This window comes from Vipera ursinii, assembly GCF_947247035.1.
Source record: "Vipera ursinii genome assembly, chromosome: 2".
Classification (NCBI taxonomy): domain Eukaryota; kingdom Metazoa; phylum Chordata; class Lepidosauria; order Squamata; family Viperidae; genus Vipera; species Vipera ursinii.
The window spans coordinates 57,448,576-57,462,713 of record NC_139513.1 but is presented as its reverse complement, the minus strand read 5'-3'; the positions used below and the strand labels follow the sequence as shown (position 1 = coordinate 57,462,713).

The 14,138-nt window shown below is 34.4% G+C and overlaps 1 protein-coding gene across 1 annotated transcript in view; it reads right to left on the bottom strand.

Annotated features, from left to right (window-relative positions):
• Window positions 1-14,138, bottom strand: part of ERC2 (ELKS/RAB6-interacting/CAST family member 2) — a gene marked incomplete at its 5' end in the record, with an annotated part of 568,754 nt that overhangs the window by 273,905 nt on the left and 280,711 nt on the right. The gene's annotated exons all lie outside the window — the stretch shown is intronic.

Sequence of the window (14,138 nt, the reverse complement as noted above, 5' to 3'; positions counted from 1 at the left end):
AGAGAAGATTTGACAACCATTTGTCTAAAATGGTAGAAGGTTTCCTGCTTGAGCAGGGGGTTAATGCAGCAGGAGAGCAGTTAAATGTAACTGTGGTAGATATCACAGATCTTAGCAGCCATTAACTAAGCTAAGAGATCTTTCCTACCTGAGTAAAGGATATCAATCTGTCTGTTAGTCTGTCTATACTACAAATGCCAGTATGTGGCTTCATTCATATGGCTCTAAACAGATTTGAAGTAGTCAAGTGCAAAGGATGGATTCTTAGACAAATCTGCCCAGAGCTTAGTTGGGACACAAATGACCAGGCTCAAATTATCCTACTCAGAAACGTGTTATCACATTTCTACATTATTTCTAGATAATTATCGCATTAAGTCTGGAGAAGGTTCTAATGCTGCGAAAGGCAGAAGGAAAAAGGAGAAGATGACCCACACCAAAGTGGATAGACAGTGCAATAGATCTACCATTGGAAGATCTGAATGACCAAGTTAGGGATAGCTACTAAGAATCAACAATGATTTAATGACATGTAATGTAATGGCATGTAAACCAAAAGACAGCACTTTGAAAATGGAGCAAGAAAAAACACCTGTAAGTGAGAGGGGAGTACAGGACAATGTCATCTATTATTCCACCATCTTAAAATGGTTCCAGACAATTCAACAACCCAGCAGTGCAGATTTGCTTTATGTGATGCTTATAAGCTTTCCATATTCTCCAACTAGTTTTCTTTAAATATCATAATTTTGTACACTATAGATATTCTGATATAGCACTCCTGGTGCTAAGACCACAGAACTGAATCCTGAAAAAACAGAACCTTGTTGCAAAGTTGGATTTAACATTCCCTTGGCTCAAACATCTCACTAAGTTTTACTTTCCAGAAAGAACAGGCAGAAAACCATCACAGGATGATAGGAAAACTATTTATATGTGGTCAGTTACATCTTTATTTATAGTATTTGGCCTAGATGGGAATTCTAACTATAACTATTGATTTTACATTTATTATATTCTACATCTCAGCCTGTATAGATATTTACCTTGAGGTGAGATGGGCAGCATATACATTTTATAAATAAATAAAATATTGTTATGGAAAATATTGTTTCATTAAAATTCAGAAAAAAATAATTAAAGAAACTAGAAAACACTTGAGATGATAAGAAACACTTCCTTTTTTAAAAAAAAGACAGACATTAATGATTATTCAAACTGGGAAAACTTAACACATTGTTGGCATTCCCTAGTAAATCAAATTATATAATCAACCCCACTGCAGAAGAAAAAAATTGGCTGGATTATAAGAACAGATTTCTTTAATTAAGCCCATAATTTTGCTACACAAGAATAGCAAAATTCAGTTTCTGGTGGAGATAACTTTTTACACATAAGCTCTTCTACTTCTAACAAAGATTTTTAATATGTGCTTTTATATTGAATACATGAGCAGATAATGCATATTCATTTTTAACTCATTCTCCTCTCTTTCTGGGCACTTCTGGGAACATATATGTATAGAGGTCAAAATTTAGCAGTAAATCAGAAAAGGAGGAGGAGGTTTATTTCAGGTTGATCATAATAATATATATTACAACTTTAATTAAAAATAATAATTTCATGCTTCAAAGCACAATTTTTATTTCCAAGTTTGTTCTGATATGCCAAAGATATTCTGAGAAAATAAAAATAGAGTGCAGTGGTAACATACTGCTTGGTTTCATTTGCCCAGAAATAAACAACGTATTCTGAAGAAATAAGCAAGGTATTCTGAAGAATTAAAGTAACATAATAATTGAGCCATTTTACCTTTGGTTAAATGGGAAGTTTTGTGGCAGCCATTTTCAGAATAAACAGGTTCTTATTCTTAGCTTCTTCTTTTCTTTTGTTTTCTAACTGCCCTTTCTATTGTTGCATATTAAATCTTTGTACTCTTCTCTGATTGTATGGGAAAATAAGGGCAGCTGCTATTATTGCCTTCTACTAGACATAGGCCTTTATCTTCTCTTGCTTGAATATGCTGTTCACTTGCTCTAGGATCTCAGCTGCAATTGGTTGTCCTGCTTTGATGTCACAAACAGCATTGCAAAGACTATTGTCAAATTACCCCATAGGAAAACCTTTGAACTGAGGCCAGTATCTATTTGGCTTATCGGTAGTGACAGCATTATAATGAAAGGCAATTTGAATATTTTGGTGACAACTTACTCTGAAGTGATTGTTATTTATCAGCTTTCTTAATTAAAAGGAATAAAAGAAAAATCTCCTATAATCCTAATGGCTGAAACTTCTTTTCTGGTGCACAATATCAGCATCTGGGACACACATTATCATAAGCCTAGGATTGGAGTTTGCTTTTATCAGTCTTTATTCTCATCATAGTATTTGACATAGCGTAGAGTACTCCCTTGCATACTTGTTCTTTAAGCAAACAAGGAAAGAATTGAAATTTGGATAATCCTTTCATAATGTTTTCCATAAATAATAAAATGCATTGATACAAACAGAGAATTTTAGGCAGAGGCATATTTGCCATAGTTCTCTGAGAATTAACGCCAAATGTAAAAATGATTCCAGAAAAATTTTCTGGCCTGATTTTTTTGCATAACCATTTTAAATTCTATAAGTAGTCTGGGATCAATTTTCCTTTGTATTGTCTGATTTCTCAACAACTTATAAAGATTCAAAAATAAAGGATCCATGGCTTTTTGTTTTTATTTTAAAGTGTCTCTGTGCTGCTCTCTTTCATTATTTGGTCTAGAAAACTCGGACAGAATCCCAGATAATTTTCCAAGTAGAAAGTAACTTATAAGGTAAACAGAGCTAACTTATATGAAGCAAAGAATCAAGACAATGGACTTGTATTAAAACATGGAAAATATTAAGGGACAAAAATATTCCTCCCAGATTTTTATCTAATTTATTAATGCACATATATAGAATTTTAATCTAATGTTTCCAGACCATTAAATGTTCTTTATATTAGTCCACAAGTTTCTAGTGGGGCTTATATGTTCATGTAACACACTTCTGTCACAGAAAGAAATGAAAGAAACTGAACTTCAGAACTTTAATTACCCATTCTTATTGGTGAAACTAATGGTGCCTTAGTAAAATGATTTGCTGATGATTAAAGTCTACCTTATTAGAAAAAGACAAACTAACATTCACCAATTTTTCACAAGTGATCATCAGCAATCTGTAAGAATGCTACTGCCTGGGTTTTAATTTACAATGAAATATTTTATATTTATACAATCATACAAATGCATAGTATGTATAGATCTTAAGCTAAATAAATGTGACTTGGAAACCTGCTGGCAAATGAAAACACAAGATAACTAAAATTATGCACCTGGGGAACATATGCAAAAAGATATATTACTTCTTTTATTTCAATCCAACAAATTAAAGAGCCTCTGGATGATTTGTTAAAAGGCATTCTTTTGTGAGGGTCCTTCTAAACAGCAGAAGACATCTGCTCCAAGTAAAGACCAGCTAAATTAGAAATAAAATTACAAAATTCTTACAATCCACCATAGCATTAAATTAATCCACTTAAACCTATTCATATTCACAAGCTGCATATAAATTTACATGATTATGCTTATTTACACATTTCAGTAATCAAATATTATTTGTTATTTTGCTCATATTTATCATGAGTCTGGATACTAACTTGAAAAAAAAGACTGAATGATTAACAGGAAATTTGAGTCAATTTGGAAAGAAAGTGGTAAATAGGACATTCTAATGTAATAGAATAACAGAGTTGGAAGGGATTTTGGAGGTCTTCTAATCCAGAGGTTCCCAACCCCCAGTGGACTGGTACTGAGCCACGGCATGTCAGCAACTGGGCTGCACAAACAAAGCCCCATTCGTGGGATGAAGGCAGCACACAAAACCATACACCCTATGATCCACAGAAAAACCTCTCTCCACAGAACCAGTCCCTGGTACCCAAAAGGTTGGGGATCTCTGTTCTAGTCCAACTCCCTGCTCAGGCAAGAAACCCTATACCATTTTGTCTATGGAGATTCTCAGTCTTCAATGTCATGGTTGTCCCAAAGGTGCTTTTTCACAAGACAATTGGACTTTCTTGTTTTTCTTTGAAGATGTTTTGCTTCAAAGGTATAAATCCTGCCATCCCCCACCATCCAGTCAGAGCTGAAGAAGCTTCTTGGATGAGAAGCAAAACATCTTCGAAGAAAAACAAGAAAGTCCAGTTGTCTCAAAAATAAGTACCTTTGGGATCTATACCATCTCAGACAAATGGTTGTCCAAACTCCTCTTAAAATCTTCCAGTATTGGATCATTCACAACTTCTCAAGGCAAGTTGTTCCACTGATTAATTGTTCTAACTGTTAGGAAATTTCTCCTTAATTATAGGTTGATTTTCTCCTTGATTAGTTTCCATCCGTTGCTTCTTGTCATGTCTTCAGGTGCTTTGGAGAATAGCCTGACTCTGTCTTCTTTGTGGCAGCCCCTGAGATATTGGAACACTGCTATTATGTCACCCTTAGTCCTTCTTTTCATTAGACATACCCCATTTCTGCAACCATTCTTTGAATGTTTTAGCTTCCATATTGGATGCAATATTTCATGCATGGTCTTACCAAGGTATTATAAAGTGGTACTAACACTTCACATGATCTTGATTCTATCCCTTTGTTAACAAATAAGAAATTGAAATGCATTCCAAGAAAGACAACCAGAAACCAAATTCTGTAGAGCAGTGAGAAAAAAAATCAAATAAGTTTAGAGAAAAGTTATGAAGATAGATAATAACAGTTACATATATGAGAGGCAGTTAATACAAAAAATGTTCCATATTTATCCAAAGGTAAAGAAAAAATATTTGCAACTGTAAAAAAGATTTTGGCCTTAAATTAGAAAAGATGGGTGCCAGCAGAAGACAATGCCAGACAAAATACCAACTTCTGCTTTAATGGAAATAGTGAAACAGATTGGATGCCAACTCCTAGGAATAATTTATCTACTTCCTACTTTCCTCCTCCATTATTTATTTACCAATTATATTAGCTGAGGATGAACTTTTATTAGAAGATATTTAATTTCCATTTCTAATTCAAAGGGTACATTTAATGTAGATATGAATTGGGATTTTAAAAGAACCCCTTTTTAAAAACAAAACTATTACCCTCATTTAGTACAAATGCTCATATAGGAACACACAAACACACACATAGGACTCTGTAGACAACAATTTATTTACCAAAAACATTTACTATAAAATTTCACAGAAACTCTTTTTAATCTCTTAAGAAACTATAAGAGAGGTTTAGAGGGGGAAAATGCAATGCAGTGCTATCTACAATGCATGGTATCAAATTCTCTTTTTATTCTGATCCAGTGGCAGCTATCTGGCTGTAACTAAATAACAGATACAAATGCATTGAGTGAAACTGATGGAGCTCAGTTACAGAAATTATAGATCTTCTCTAGAGATATTCTCACTCTGTCACAAACTATTAAATATTTCAAAGCCTTGTGACTGACGTTACTCCATGCCAGGGAAATGCTCGTGTACTTTCCTTATATGTCAATTTATAATGTTGAGTTTGTACCATATTGTTATAAAATGCTTGAGGACAATCAGGAAATTCTGTGACAAAATCTATCAACAATAAGGAAAAAGAAAATCAAATCAGGTTGCAGAGTACAAAGGTCCCTTCCAACTCTGTTATTCTTTTAAACACTAGCAGCTAGAGGAAAGTATACTCATTTTTAAAGAATTAAGGGACCTGATAAATGAATGGAATAATTGGAAAATGTATCACTAGTTATGACTTGAAGGTCAAGCTGACTGAAGCAGATTGAAAACAGCCATTTGGGGATAGATACACAGACAGACAGACAGAACGATAACTAAGAAATAAAGGGAAGAAAAAAAATAGTTTTACAACATAAAGATGAGCAGTTACTACATCAGTGATCTCATTTTTAAAAGGGAAATCAACACAGAATTGTGTGTGTGTGTTTTTTAATGAATAGTGTACAAAAGCAATAGCTTTTCTGCTATGAAAAAATGTGCCTCAGACACACTCTCCCTGTCTACGCATGCCAGTAAGCCACCATGAAGATGGTGGCAACTGCAAGGCCAGGTGGTTGGCAGGAGGCATTCTTTCTTGGAAGGCCTTGTGCGGACTGACTTGGATTTCAGATGACTCATATGAGCAAGTCATCTTCACCCATGAAAAATAAGGAAGTTAAATGGTTTGGCTACATGTTCAAAGAATTCTTATGTTGGTGATTCTCAAGTACTGATCACTTACACTGATCAAAGACACTCTTTTTCTTATGGAAATACAGTTCTTGCTAAAGCTGAGAGCAATCTTTTTCAGTCCCAGGAATAAGACTAATACTTCATCGTTGAGAATATCCAGATGCCTGATAACTTATTTTCTGCAAAAATATTTAACATGTCCTTTCAATTAGTCAAAGCAATATACAAACTCTTATCTAAGGCCAAAGTAAAATAATCCCCAGAGACATCACAGGTGCACATTCCTGTACTACTTTGCAAAAGATGATTTATTTACTACTTTAAAGAAGATGGGGGAACATCAGAAACCATTAAATATCTATTGGGCATGCAGGTTTCTTTATTTCTTATTAATTTCCTAGTTTTCCTTTTGCAGAACTATATGATAGTTCTTTAACAGAACTATCTGGTAGCAGTTCAGCTGTACCCTTTCAACCAATCATGTTAATGGAAATCTACATATTGAAACCACAAAAATTTGATATCAAAGATGAACAAACAACAGTTTACAGCTAAATAACATGACTAAGGCCTTTTTAACTAGAATTCAGCAGTCAGTCACTATAAACAATATATCTAACCTAATAAATTATAGTCTAATAACTTGCTGAAAAAAGGGAAAGAGAAATCTAAAAAAAATTGGCTAAAAATAACAAAAGTATATCAATATGAAAAAGGCGGGACAAAAATCTAAAACAGGAGAGTGAGTATACCGTAATCACCAGAACATTTTACAAAGAACTTTGTCTACATAATATGGGAAACATAGAATATGGTTCTTGTTTTAAAGTCTTACTTGTAAAAGCATTTGGAAATTAATTCTTTTCTTTCCATCTGCAATTAGCTAGCAAATAAAGTATCATTATTATAGGATTTCTTTTAAAAATATGTTTTATTAATTTTTTAACATAATCACCTTAATATTTGGTAAACAGTGTGTTGTCTGGGTTTATATTTAAGAAACATTCACCAACAGTTGATTTCTATAATCTATAATCCACATAATAGCTTTACTTGATTTCCTCTTTTTCCCATAGTGTTTTCTTTTACCAACCTTAAGTTAATACAATTTTTGTATGATGATTGAATATAAAAGTTTTCTAATATTTCTACAGATAATAATCGTTCTTCCCTCTTAAAATCAAATTCATATCCAAAATTTTTTTATTTCTTTAACCATATTCTAACAGGTGTTTCTTTTTTAAATATTCTCTCTGATAGGCCCATGATTGAAATTTTCCTAATTTTCACTTTAGCCCTTTTGTTTTGCCCAGTATCTTTCTAAATCAATATATTCTCCTGAATCAAAGAATCTTTCCATATTCTTGTAGGTGTTACTGTAGATATAAAAGGTAAGTCAAGTACAATATCTTTTTGAGAGGCATTTGCCCATTCATTTTTGTTGAAAATCTTTTTCTTTCTTTTTCTTTCTGCTTCTCTTATTTTTTTTGTCTATCCAGTTCTAGCGTTTTTCCTGGCATCTCTGCAGTCCATTTTGCCCAATCTTTTTTCTTATCCTCAAATTTGTTTTGTGGTGTTAAAGTATAAGTTGTCTTTTCCAAATCCAGTATTTCTTGTATTTTTTTCCACTTGAGTTAAAGCATACTTCTTTGTTTTGTTAGGTTCCATCTTTAAGTCTCTATCCTCAAATTTGTATTCAGTTGTCTGTTTTATCTGTTTCTTCTCTGTTGTTGTTTCCTGGGATTTTTTTTGTTGTAAAGTTAAATTGGAGATGAATTGGTTTATATTTTCAAAGTTATTTTGGATTGTTTTGTGGTTTGAAATCATTATTTGAATTAGTTTCAACATATCATATGTCTCCTCTTGAAAAGTATTTATTTTTTCTTGATAGGGTCTTTCTATAAATCTCTGATTTTCCATGATGACCAAGAATCCGATTTTTTTTCCTCTGAAAATAGCTTTGGGGTCAGAGCTTTGAAGGTCACAAGTAGAGCTTAGTTTTTTTCCAGATTTTGCCAAGTCCTGCATGAAAGCCATAGCTGTCATAGTCTTCATCCATCACCAGATGTCAGCACTGGTTTTTCAAATTTTCAAATTGAACAAATTGCCTTTAAAATGAGAATCTTAACCATTCGGTAATTTCAAACTTATCCAAATTTAGGTCATTTCATTTCATTTTAATACATTTTGGTCCTCCATAAAAGGTTTAATTCGCCGCTTTTATTAGTAAAAGGGTGGAGCAAAAATCTCCCTCCTTCACTTTCAGAGGCTTTTTGCTTTTGGGGATTTTTTTTTTCTTCAGGAAAGTTGATAAGTAGTTTAGAGAAAATTGATGTTCTTACCCAGATTCAAATGCGCTGTTTACAATCTGCTTAAAATAGTGCTTTTGACTCTGTTTGCTTGCAGCTTGGGCAAGTTAGACTAGCCTTGCTCCTGTTGGTTTCTGGAAGGCTTCTTCTAGACCGATCGGGTCGACCACCATCTCTCTGAAGTCTCTGGGACTTCTTTCCTTCTTTGCTGCCTCTTCGGGGCAGCTTCTGGCCCATTTAGGGTCCCCTAACAGGAAGAAATTCAGCCAAAGGGCATGGAGTCCTGAACCCCTTGACTGCTGCACTACTGCAGAGGACCAGAAGTCCTATTATTGGATTTCTTGAATTGCTGTGTCTACACACATACAAACAAACAAATAAACTAAGAAAGAAAGAAAGAAAGAAAGAAAGAAAGAAAGAAAGAAAGAAAGAAAGAAAGAGAAAGAAAGAAAGAAAGAAAGAAAGAAAGAAAGAAAGAAAGAAAGAAAGAAAGAAAGAAAGTTAAATATAGTAATAACATATGTGTGGACAGGTCCAGCATCAGCCATACATACAGCCTCTTCAGACCACTTCCAGGAGATGGTTACCAGCATCAAATTCCTGGATGTGCAGTTAACAAGTAGGCTGGCTTGGTTGCTCAACAGTGAGACACTGGTGAAACAGGCATAGCAGCATCTACATTTTCTGTGTCACATGAGAAAAGCACATCTTCCTTCCCCTCTTCTTACCACTTTCTACAGAGGGACAATCGAGAGCATCCTGTCATACAGCATCATAGTCTGGTTTAGAAGCATCACTGCTTCAGACAGGAAGGCAGTGCAGAGAGTGGTGACAATGGCTGAAAAGATCATTGGCTGTTCTCTCCCTTCCATCCAGGACATAGCACATAAGCGTTGCTTGAGCAGGGTCCACAAGATTGTCTGGCACACTACACATCCTCTTCACAACCTGTTTTCCTTCTGGGAGGAAGGAGGCTTTGTGGTATCCAAAGCAGAACATCCAGATTCAGTCACAGGTTTTTTCCATACAGCATTAACCTTGTGAACTCAAATGTTTCCTCCTTTTGTTATGTATTCAAGATGGATGGTAATTAATATTTATATGTTACTAATATGTAAGGGTGTAGGTCTATACATATGTTGTATATAGTATGTTTTAAATGTGTGTTATGTATGTGTACACTTGAGAGCAAGCAACTAAATTTCATTTCTTATGTGTGACGTTGTGCCCACAGGAAAAAAAATAACAATAAAGGTTATGTCAACGCTGCTAACATCGAATGTTCTTGCTTGACAAGAGATGAAGAATCAGCTATTTCATATGTTAAACTTGTGTATTGCTTTAAGAGATAGGGTTAAGGCTGGGAGGATGGAGGAAGAGGATTGTACCTCAAGGCCATCTGAAATTAAAGAAGATAAGTACTTGGCTGTCTAATGGAAAAGAAACTAATTCTTTAAATTAATTGGAGAATGTGATTAATGACAAAAATAGAAAGGTGGAGATTTCAGATTCCAGCTTCCTTCGAGCAAGCATTTGCCAGTGTATTAGGCTAATAAAGGATTTTTAAGGTAAACAATGCCTCAGAGTCACTTGAAAAGCCCATACGTCGGAAACTTGACAGGTTATCTGAACTATTAACTATCAAAAGAGCCTTGGTGGAGCAGTGGGCTAATGCCTCCTTAAGTAACACCAGCTGCCTGCAATTAGTGCAGGTTCGCATCCCACCAGGCTCAAGGTTGACTCAGCCTTCCATCCTTCCGAGGTAGGTAAAATGAGGACCCAGATTGTTGGGGGCAATTAAGCTGACTTTGTAATAATGCCGCTTGGGTGTGTGTGTGAAAGCCCTAACAAGCAGGCATATACATAGAATGAAGGCTACTGCTAAGCTTGTAAGCCGCCCTGAGTCTTCGGAGAAGGGCGGGATATAAATGGAATTAAAATAAAATAAAAATAAATATTAATTTCCCAGTCCTATAGAATATTTTTAATTAAGGAAGAGTAGAAAGTTTGCAAGCTAAGCTCTACAGTGTGATTCTATAACTTCCCATTCAGTCATTAGCAGATAGCGTGGAGGAAATTGGGTCTACAACTCTTGAGTCAAGCTGTTCCAAAGTTGGCAATAAACAAAGTGTGTCACAACAACAACAGCTTGTGACACACATCTCCTTACAGGAGTTTTCAGCTGTGCATTAAACAGCTGAGGTCATACACAGTGGTTAGCAATTGTGCCCTTGTTTGAGTTGCACTAGCTAAGAGGCATTAAAGCTAAGACCCATTAAACTGATCTTTTTTAAAAAGTAAGAAAGTAAAAGGAGTTTGTTTCCCTGATACCTCTTTACTGTTTGTATGTTGAGACAAAGCCAATACACAGTTAACATCCAATTCAGGCCAGATATCTATCTTCTGTATAGATTTTGGCCATCAATATCTAAAAACCTATCAAAAAATTAAATAATTAAATATTTCTGCTATGTCTTACTAAAACTTTAAACAAAAACAATCAAAGTACTTCTAGATCATTGCAAGACCTTAAAGCCGACATGTCCAACTTGCAGCCCACGGGGCGCAAGTGGCCCTGGATAGCTAGTAATGCTGCCCCACAAGATAATAAAATTATTAAAAAATGAAGGAAATTATTTTTATACTGTATAACTATACTATATATATTTATATGTAGTTCAAGACAATTCCTCTTCACTCAGTGCATTCCAGGAAAGCCAAAAGTTGGGGAAAACATGCCTAAAAGGACAGGACACTTTAAATTATATTTACAAATAATGTGGGTCAAAGGGAGTGTGAAAGTTCCTTATTTGGAGTTCCAGTATTGATTTATCTTTTGAAAAAAATGCAGAGTATATAGGTGCAGATAAAGTTGTGGACGTTATAACATGCACTTCTTGTAAAAGTAGTGGCATGTAACATTCAGATTATTAGCTTCAGCTGGGTGTATCTGGGTACATACAGCCATATTTTTTTAGTTTATTTAGCCTATGGCATATACAGAGATCACACAATCTATGATATAGATCACCAGTAAAACACATTATACATACAAATAACAATATAACTTTAAATAAGGCATCAGCAAATATTTGTTTGTAAAGTGTGTGGACAATACAATAGACAAGCTAAAATGTTAAATTAGGATAAAACTAAGATAAAATTGCAGTTTTACCCTAATTTAACATTTTATCTTGTGCCACAGAATTGCAACAGGATAGATGTTATAGTTCAATGTCTAAGGAAACTAACCATCTAACTGCTTCTGGTGTGACAACTCCACTGACCACTACAATGATATCAGAATAAATTAGATGTAGACTTAACCAGTTGGAGAAAGCTCTCAAATACAAACACGTGCATATGCTGTAGCAAACATAAACCTTATTTTTATCTCTTTAGCAAAAATTTAAAAACAATCCAAAAAAAGATTTAAAGAATAACTTAGTCTGTAAGATTTCTGAATTACAGTAAAATACTGATTTAATTGATCACTATTTCACTGGCTTCAGATGCAATGGACAAATCCTCTGTCTGGATATAAACCTGAAAAAGTGGACAGGTCTGTTGCCTATGAAGAAATCCAGACCAGCCATTTAAATTTACTTTCAGTTGTATCAGATTTACATCATTTCCATCTATTTATGTCATTTCTGTACTGATGTCATAATTCACCTGAGGCAAATTGCCTCAAAAAGCATATTTTTGTGCTCAGCTCCCAATGAATGGTCCATTAAATCAAGGTGTTACTATACTATAATTCTCCATTCAATGTAAATATGACTTTCCTTTCTCCAAGAAAAGAACAAAAATGAAACAAGAAGGTCCCACAGATCCTACACAGCAAGGCATTAAAACTTCAGAGCAGAAAACAATGTTTTCACTTTTTTACATGAACCTCTGTGGTTACAAAACAGTATTAAAACATCTGCAACTTTTGTACAATGTCTGAAGTTTGGAAGCATGCTTTAGAAACAAGAGTAATGCTTAAAAATTAAATAATTAGATGCACAGGGTTAGAGATTTTAAAGCAGTAAGAGATTCTATAGATGAATCCAGCAATAATGTAGCCTAAAAAAATATGGCATTGAATTTTAGCATACACTTCCTTTCCCAAACTTCTTAATTTTCCAAATGAATGCTTGGACAGATTCCAGAAAAATACTTTCCCCCCCCCCCACTTCTTTTTGAAGTCTTTTAAAATATGCAAACATAATGCCTTAGTCTCTTTCTATTTATGCTTATAAAAAGAAATTGAATGTTATCTTTTCTTTCTCTTATGTGTACTCTGCCTTTGAACTCTAATGTATTACGTACCCTGAAGCATCTTTTGCACACACAGCTAGTTGGCAGTGAGTGGCAACTGGCAGGAAGGGCACTCCCATGATTTATGACTGAGTTAAGCCTGCCCCTCTCACTGCTCCATCAAAGTCACCATCACTAATACTTGAAACAGAACTCTGGGTTCTTTTGCTTGATGTGACTTAATGTACAGGTCACTAGTAGATTGTTCATGTATGTCGGCAGATATTAATCAATTTGGCAGCCAATGAAGAGGCTGATTTAGACCGTGTGGAGAAGCTTTAGAGTGGTCATGTGTGGAGAACCTTAGCCTGTTAATAGAAGATACTATAGGTAGTCCTTGACTTACAACAGTCCATTTAGTGACTGTTCAACGTTACAACAGCAATGAGTTATGACCGTTTTTCACACTTATGACTGTCACAGCATTCCCATGGTCACATGATCAAAATTCAAATGCTTGAAATTCAAATATTTATAACGGTTGCAGTATGCCAGGTCACGTGATCTAATTTTTGTGACCTTCTGGCAAGGAAAGTCAATGGGGAAGCCAGATTTACTTAACAATCTTGTTGCTAACTTAAAAACTGCAATGATTCACTTAACAACTGTGGCAAGAAAGGTTGCAAAATGGGTCAAAACTCACTTAACACATGTCTCACTTAGAAACAGATAGTTTGCATTGAATTGTGGTCGTATGCAGAGGTCTACTAGTGTAAAGATGGGACACAGTAAATCTGATTAATTTCAAAAATACAGAGAACATGCAATCTGGTAACCAGGTGTGCATAAGCCCCAAGAAAAAGACAAGTCATCTATAAGGACCTTTATAAATTAAATATCATAGTGAATTATATATTTGTGTTTATTTCTTACTCTGTTTTCTTTTTAAGTTTTTATTTTTAATCTGTGAAGAAATTGAACAAAATTAAATTGGAAAGCTGGGAAGAAAAAGGGTGTAAATATATATATAAAAAGGAAGGAAAGGAAAACTAGCTCTTTAATCATTGATTCTGGAAAATATTACGCCAAATTTTGTCATTGTTATAGCTGGACACCCTTTATTTTCCAGGATTAGTTGCAAAATCTAGTTGCAATATCTAGACCATTTTGATGCTAGAAATTTGAGGCTTTAATACTGCAGTAATAACCAGTTGTAAGACAATTACTAGGGAAGTCTGTACATGTATTAGCCAAATAAAGCAAAATAAATAAATGTTGTTACTCATACTTTTTATACAATCCTTTTCAATTAGTAAAAATCTAATTTTATTTGT